Source organism: Mesoplodon densirostris, chromosome 1, assembly GCF_025265405.1.
Source record: "Mesoplodon densirostris isolate mMesDen1 chromosome 1, mMesDen1 primary haplotype, whole genome shotgun sequence".
In the NCBI taxonomy this organism is placed as follows: Eukaryota; Metazoa; Chordata; class Mammalia; order Artiodactyla; family Ziphiidae; genus Mesoplodon; species Mesoplodon densirostris.
In genome coordinates, this window is record NC_082661.1 from 48,192,673 (window position 1) to 48,200,185 (window position 7,513).

A 7,513-nucleotide genomic window follows, 5' to 3' on the forward strand; every position below is an offset into this window, starting at 1 on the left:
AGATGGCCACGTTCTCCCTCTGTTTTCACATGGTCTTACCTCTGTGTGTAAAGATGTCTGTGTCCAAATTTCTTTTCTTATAAGTACTTACAATGCCCACCCTAACTACCTCATTTTAACTTAATAACCTCATTTTAACTTAATTAAGATCTTTAAAGATCTTATCTCCAAATATGATTATTATGATTCTGAGTACTGGGTGTTAGAACTTCAGCATATAAATTTGGTGGTGGGAGACACAATTCAGCCCATGACAAGTGTTAATTACCATATGGCTAAAACATCTATAAACAAAGTTAAAAGACAAGTGACAGACTGGGGGAAATAAATATTTTCAGTATTTATGACATACCAAAGTATTCTTATCCAGAATATATACAGAGTTTAGACGAATCAATAAGAAAGATGAAAACAACCCAGTAGAAAAATGCGCAAAGAAAATGATTAGGCAATTCACAGAAGAGGAATACAAAATAAACATAAAAGGGTTCTCAACTGCACTTACCAGTTTTATACAAACTAAGACAGTTTTTTTTATCTATCATAATGGCACAAATTTAAAAGACTGATAATAACAAGTCTTGGCAAGGATGTAAGAAAGTGGGAACTCTCAAATGTTAATGGGGACACATATTGGAATAGTCTTACTGAAGACAGTAGCTATTAAAAATTAAAACATCCATTTCCTTTAACCCAGTGTTACACTTCTAGGAATCAGTATTGCCAAAATAGTTGCATGCGTGCTAAAGGATATACATGGAAGGACTTTTTTTTTGCTGTAAATGTCTTTTCAATGCAAAAGAAGTTAAATATAATAATTACACACCCTTACAATGAATGCAATATACCCATTAAGAAATAGGAGGTGATCTTACATGTACTGAAATTAAAATAAAGATCTTCAAGACAATTGAAAAAAGGAAGCAAATTGCAGAACTACAGTCTAGTGGATGAATTTTATGTTTTTATAAATGTGTATTTGTACAAGTAGACTTAAATAAATACATAGACAGTTTCGTAAAGATGTTCACCCAGCTGTGGCCAGTAATTTCTGGAGGGGGAGAAAGGTGAAGCTGAGGCAGGTGGAAGGGAGATTTTCACATTTTGCTCTGTATCCTTCTGTATTATTTAAATTCTAAAGTCTATACAACCAGAATAAATACAAACTTGCATGCATGTTCTGTCAGAGAGAGAGAAGAAAAGGAAGGTTTCTGCTTCTGAAGATCTTTGCAGAGCCCATAGCCATGCCTCGGTGCTTCTCAGTCTTCTGAGACTAGCAGACATCCTCTTGGGAGTCTTAATTGCCCCAAATGTTTGCTTTAATCAATGTAATTAGCAGAGCATCAATTAGGCTAAAAGGCTCCTACAGCAGCTGCTTCCCTTCACTGCCCGGCCCAGACCCTTCAGCGACTCAGCTTCCCTCCATGGTGTGAGTCTCTCTCCATGGCTCTGTGTTTCCTCTCATGACTCTGAAGACCACTGTGGGCAAATGGGAGGTTCTGAAGCCTATTGATTTGCTAAGGTTTTGTTCCTGCCTGCTGTTGCATGTCATACTCTTCATCTTTCTTAAGTGGCTCATTGGTGGCTCCAACTTGTATACTTTTTCTGTTGTTCTCCCCAACCTGCATCTCCTATTTCGCAGCTCACTGAGATGTTCCACTGTCCCCACAGTCACTAAAGCCAGAAATCTGTGAGTTATCGTTGCGCCCACCACTCATGCCTGGTCAACCATTAAACCCTATGGAGCTGACTCCTAAATGTCTCTTAAATCTGTCCCTCTCTCTCTACCTCTACTGCCAGCCAGTGCATTATTGCCTCTCACCTGGATATATTTTTGCTCTCACCTTTTTACTCCATCTTCCCTCCAGTTGCCACAGAAATCTTTCTAAAAAGCAAATCTGACCACGTCCCTCAGAGCTTAAAATCTTGCTGGTATCCAATACCCTACTGAATAGAGTTCGAACCCCTTGACATGGTAGACAAAGCCCAGTGTCACCTGGCCTAGGCCACCAGTTCCCTGTGTGCATCCAGGCAGTTACCATTCCCCTGGCCCTTCATACAACTCTGCTTTTGCATATGGTGCTTTCCTGCTGGAGGTCTTCTGTGCACGTGTGTTGATTTTTTTCTTTCCCAGAATCCACTCCTATTTCTTGTGCTACCTGAATCCCATGAACCATCTGCCTTTCTTCTCAATCCATGTGTGTTTCATATGGGTGGCTCCAGGTCCCCTCTTCCCCCCTTCAGGCCAAGCCAGATCATTTAGCATCTCTCTTCTTGGAATTTGAATCTTGAACATCATGAGAGCCTTGAAGAGTCAGTCCATTTCTGGCTCAGCCCTGAGACTAATTCTCCAGTTTTCCTGTGATTCTGAGTTAGCCTTTAGCCAACTTTCCCGTCAATTCCTTTTTCTTAAGCCAGCCAGATAATTTTCTGGTGCTTTTAATCAAAGAACTCCCAATGAACCCAGCCCTTCTGCATCAGAGAAACTCTTACTTATCCTTCAGGGTCCAAGTTAAGTGCCCACTTACTCCTTCATTTATTCATTCAACAAATATTTACTGAAAACATGCTATGAGTTGGGCACTATGCTAAGTGCTGGGGATACAATAGAAAACAGATATGGTCCTTGTCCATATGGACTTTAAAATATCTCCAAATAAACAATTCTTTTGGAGGGGGGGCTTTAGGTGCAGGATAAAGTTAATTATATTAGTCCATTCTGGCACCCTATCAGTATTGATATGGACAATCATTTAATTACCCCATATCTGCATCCCTCAATCCCCTCCCTTAGGCAACCATATTAATGTGTTTGATATGTATTTGAATGTGTTCAATATGTATTTGAATGTGTTCTTGTGAAATGTATGTTGTAGTTTTATGGGCCGGTGCTTTTAATTAACACCAAGAGTATTACGTTACATATTTCTTTTAGTTTTCTGATTTTCTTTATGAAGCATGGTAGCATGCACGAAATATTTGAAATGAGATAATGAGCCTTAGAAGCAAATGTTAGGATTTTGCCTTTTACTTTGAGTGAAGTCATTTCAGGGTTTTGAGCAGAGGGGCAACATGATTTGAATTGGTGTTCTACAAGGAAAACTCCAGTGTGTTGAGATTAAAATTCAGGGGTGCAAGTGTGGAAGCAAGAAGGCCAGTTAGGGGCTGTTGCAGTAATCCATGGGAAAGTAGATGGCAGTTTGAACCTCGGATGTATATGTTCCTCTTCCAGGAACTCTTGTATATAAACAAGAGAAAAATGCAAGACAAGTACAGCAGGAAGCCCCCCAAACTAACAAACAACATGAGATACAAATCATTGATAAGCAGAAAAACGTGGATTAAAACAATGATATGACATTGCATCTGTTATTCTGGCAAAAATTATATGACCAGACACTGCCAAGAGTTGGCTGGGATATGAAGATTTTAAAATTCTCTCGCACTGTTTATGGGAATGCAGAATCAAGAAGCAATGTAACACTGCTGAGTCAAGTTAAGTATACACAAACCCATGACCCAGCAATTCAGCACCCTGTTATATATTCCAGAAAAATTTCCACATAGGTTCTTAAGGGAATGTATAGGAAGGTGTTCATTGCAGCAACAAGGAGGTAAAGGCAGCCTAGGTCTCCATAATTTGGACAATGAATGGGTAAAGTGTGTATCAGGTTTTGTGATAAGCACTTATGCGTTATCTCGTCTTTTCTTCAAAATAGCCCTAAGAGTGGGACTTTTAATAGTATCTGTAAATACTGTTTACCGTCTGTAAAACAGAAACTATCCTTCCATACACACAAACGGCCGCTTTTTTTTCTGGTTCACTCTCCTTAGTGTTTGGACGAGGACCCCGGGGTTCAGGGGCTCAGCAGCGTGCCAGGTTTCCCAGAGAGACGGGGTCATCTCTCCTTGCGGTCTGCAGGATCTTCACTCTTCCAGGCTCCGGAGCCCTCCTCTCTGGGCCTTCAGCACCGCGGACAGCGCCAACGGGGCAGGGCTGGGCGGGGCGTCCTCAGAGACGTCACGGCGCGCGGAGTCTCCTCGGCGCTCGCTCGCTGGCTGCCGGCGCCGCCACGTCACGTGACCCAGATAATTGGTACAGCTAGTCGCGCACCAGCTGCTCGCCTCCCCTGACCTGCAGCCTCTGGATATCACTGCCGCGCCGACCCCCACTGGCCCGGTGAGCGCGGCGGCCCCTCCCTTCCGGGTCCCTGCGCCTCCTCCTCTCCCGCTGTGTCGCGGGAGGCCCTTTCTGCTCCAGTCTCCTGGGTCCCGGGGCGCCGCAGCCCGCAGCCCTAAGCCGGGCCCGGGAGGTGGGAGGGGGAGTGAGCGTGACCTTGGCTCCGCCTTTGTTTGGCCGAGGCGTCCTCAAGGACCCTCAGCCCTTCGCGCGCATCCGACCCTGCGAGTGCAGTTCTTGTGAAGTGTTTTGCGTAAGGGAGCCAAGCTTTTAACGGTGGGGTTTCAGGCATCAGCGTGGGTTCTCCAGCCCAAAGACTACAGACTGTCCACGCCTTTCGTGGCCTGGGGAGGGGCCTGCTGCTCTTCGCCTTCTCAAGGAGCCCTGGCTGCGGAGGGCAGCGCTGGGGATGGGGATGGTCTAGCGCTATGTGCTTGGTGGGACAGGCAAGCAGCTTCGAAGTCTCAGGACCTCGTAGTGGGGGTAGGGGGCAGGGCCTTTATAGACCGCTTTAACAGCGGTTTCCGCTCACAAATGGAGAGACTGAGGCCCTGAGGGAGGCAAGACTGACCTGAGGTGGCAGCCAGCCTAGGAGTGCTTCTCCTTCCCTCAGGGAAATGTGGGGGGATGGGGTGACCCTGAGGTCCCAGCAGGGTGCCATGATGCCCCTCCACCATGGGCCCTAACCCATCCCTGCGTCCCCTGCCCATATATCCTGTAGCATATTGGAACAGGCCCCTTTTACCTTTGGGCTTTTCCCACCTCTGGCCTTTAGCTCAGGCCCTCCATCTCTGCCAAGGAAATAAGCACACCCCCTCCCTACCCTGCTTCCTACCTCGGAGTCTGCTTCCATGGCCGCCTTTTGGGTTCAGTAAACTAGAGGTGGGGTTTATTCCTGACAAAAGCCCACCCAGTTCCCAGAACGTGGGGCCATCGTAGGCCTGCCGGAGCATGGGTCCAGGCTCTGCTGCTGTCCAGCTTCAAGGTCTTGGGATCTCTACAGTGGGCGTATTGCAGAGCAGCCCAGATAGGGCCTTGCGGGTGGGAGGCTTAGTGGCCAGGGATGTCTGTCGTCATTATGTGTCTGAGGGTGGCGGTGGGGATGGTACTGAGTTTATCCCTAGAGAGGAGGCCACCAAGAGCTGCCCAGAGCAACCTGCCTGTTAGTCCACGGGGGGCTGGGCTGGTCAGGGGGTGTGCACGGTGCCTGAGCCTAACTCTTCCCTTTCACCTGTGTGGGCAGGACCTGGCAGGGCAGGCTTGGGCTTTGGCTCCAGATACTGAGGTTGACTCTGTCCCCAGTCCTCTAGGGCTCCTGAGTCCTCAGGCCCTGCTGGGATTGGGGCAGGGGTGGCTGGCTGGCTGTCCTTCTGTCAGGCCGGGTGAAGGCCACAGCAGTGTCCAGCGGCTGCCCAGATTATTCAGTGTTTGTGAAACACGTGTTCCTGCACTGGGCCAGGCTGGACACAGCCAGGCTTGTCACTACCCACCGAGCCATCCCGTTCCCCTGCGGGGGTGGGTGCCAGCAGAGAGAGCAGCTCTGGCTGCAGCCGTTGGAAGGAGCATTGGCATTAAGAGAAATCTGTGTTTACATCATGACTCTGCAGGGAGGAGGGCACAGGCTCCGGAACCACAGAGCCCTACCACTCACCAGCTTAGCCTCTCTGTGCCTCAGTTCCCCTATTTGTAAAACGGGGCTAATCCAAGTGCCCACCTCTTGAGATTGTTGAGAGGGTTAGATGAGCACAGTGCCTGCCCCCGAATCAGTGCTGACTAATTGTGCTCTTATTTTTATTCCCTCAATGGATGATCTTGGTGTCTGGTTTTCTTTGCCTTAGGATGGGGATGTTAGAGTTTCCCCATTGGGTTGTTTAGATTCTTCTCACATTCCAGGCCAGTAGCTCCTGGGCCCTATGGCCATCTGGGCCGGGGCAGCAATCCTGTATTTGCCCAGGTCTCAGGGACCATCAGAGGGAGAGCAGGGGTTGGGACCCCGGCCCTCTGACCCCAGAACTCAGGCCTTGAGTCCCCACCCAGCACCTGGAGAGGTGCCGCTCCAGGGAGAGCCAGCCCCTAGCAGCCCTCATTAGGGCCTGGTGTCACTGGCTGGCGGGACATGCAGCTGAGCATGTGGATAGGAAGCTTGGGGCACTTGAGGCTCAGGTTCCAGCTGAACCCACCTCCTTCCTCCCTGCAGTGCAGTATATTTTTGCTTTTTAATTTTCCTCTGTTCAGACTTGCTGCTGGTTGCCCTGAGGAGCCCACTGTCCCTCGCTCAAGAAGACCGCGTCCCTGCCCTTTGCCTCATGTAAGTTTGGAGGGAAAGAGGGAGCACGTGGGCTAGGAGGGCTGTGCCGTGCCTTGCCTTGGGGCCTGACCCCTTGTAGAATAGAAGGTCCAGCCAGCTGGTTCTGGTGACTTGTTTGAGCTGGGGTGGGTTGTGTGCCCTGTGAGCTGGGCACATCTGGCCCCAGGAGCATTGACTCAGGGCCAGGCCCAGGCCCAGGCAGAAAGGCACACTTTCTGGGACTGAGTTATGCAGGGGGAAGCAGGCCCTCCTGCCTGCATGGCCCCTGGTGGGGTGACCCTGGTGCTGCACCCTATTCACAGGCTGGGATTCTCTGGGCAGAAGGGTGTTAGCAAGTATTCAGGGGGAGCTGTCTGTGTCCAGGCGTTGCTGGGGAAGAGGAGGGGGCTCTGCTTACGGTTGTGTTGGGGGGTGATGTAGAGGAACAGAGGTTCTAAGAGGAGCCTCTTATCCAAGAACCTCTGTCTTCTGGGGGGAAGAGGAAGCCCCTCCCCCCACACCTCCCCATATGTACACAGGGACTCCTGAAAGCCCGTCGTTCGAGCATTTTCCCTGGGAAAGAGCAGGTGAGATTGCGGGGGTGAGATGAGCTCCAGGTTCTTTTTCCTCTCCATCCTGAGTGGGCTTCCAGCCTGTATACCCCCTGAGCTGTTAGCTGTCCTGAGTGTAAGCTCTGGGCAGGGTATGGGAGCCAAAGAGGGCAGCTACAGCTGGGAGCTTGGCTGGGCAAGGCGCCTGCCTCTGGTCTGCCCTCCACTGTCCCCCAGTGCCCTTCCCTTCTCTGAGCCTCAGCCGTCCCCTATGTGAAGTGGGGCCATTGAGGCCCGTGTGATTGGCCTTCTGGCCTGGGAGGACATGCTGGGCCTATACTGCAGTCAGGGGAAGTCACTGGTCCCTTTTGGTCACAATGACTAGAGACCCAGCAGTGCCATGGGCCTCGGATAGTTCAGCTCAGCCAGACGCCTTGCTTCCGGCCTTTTCCTGACCGGGCATGGAGCACCCAGTCCCTGGAGGGCTCTGCTGCC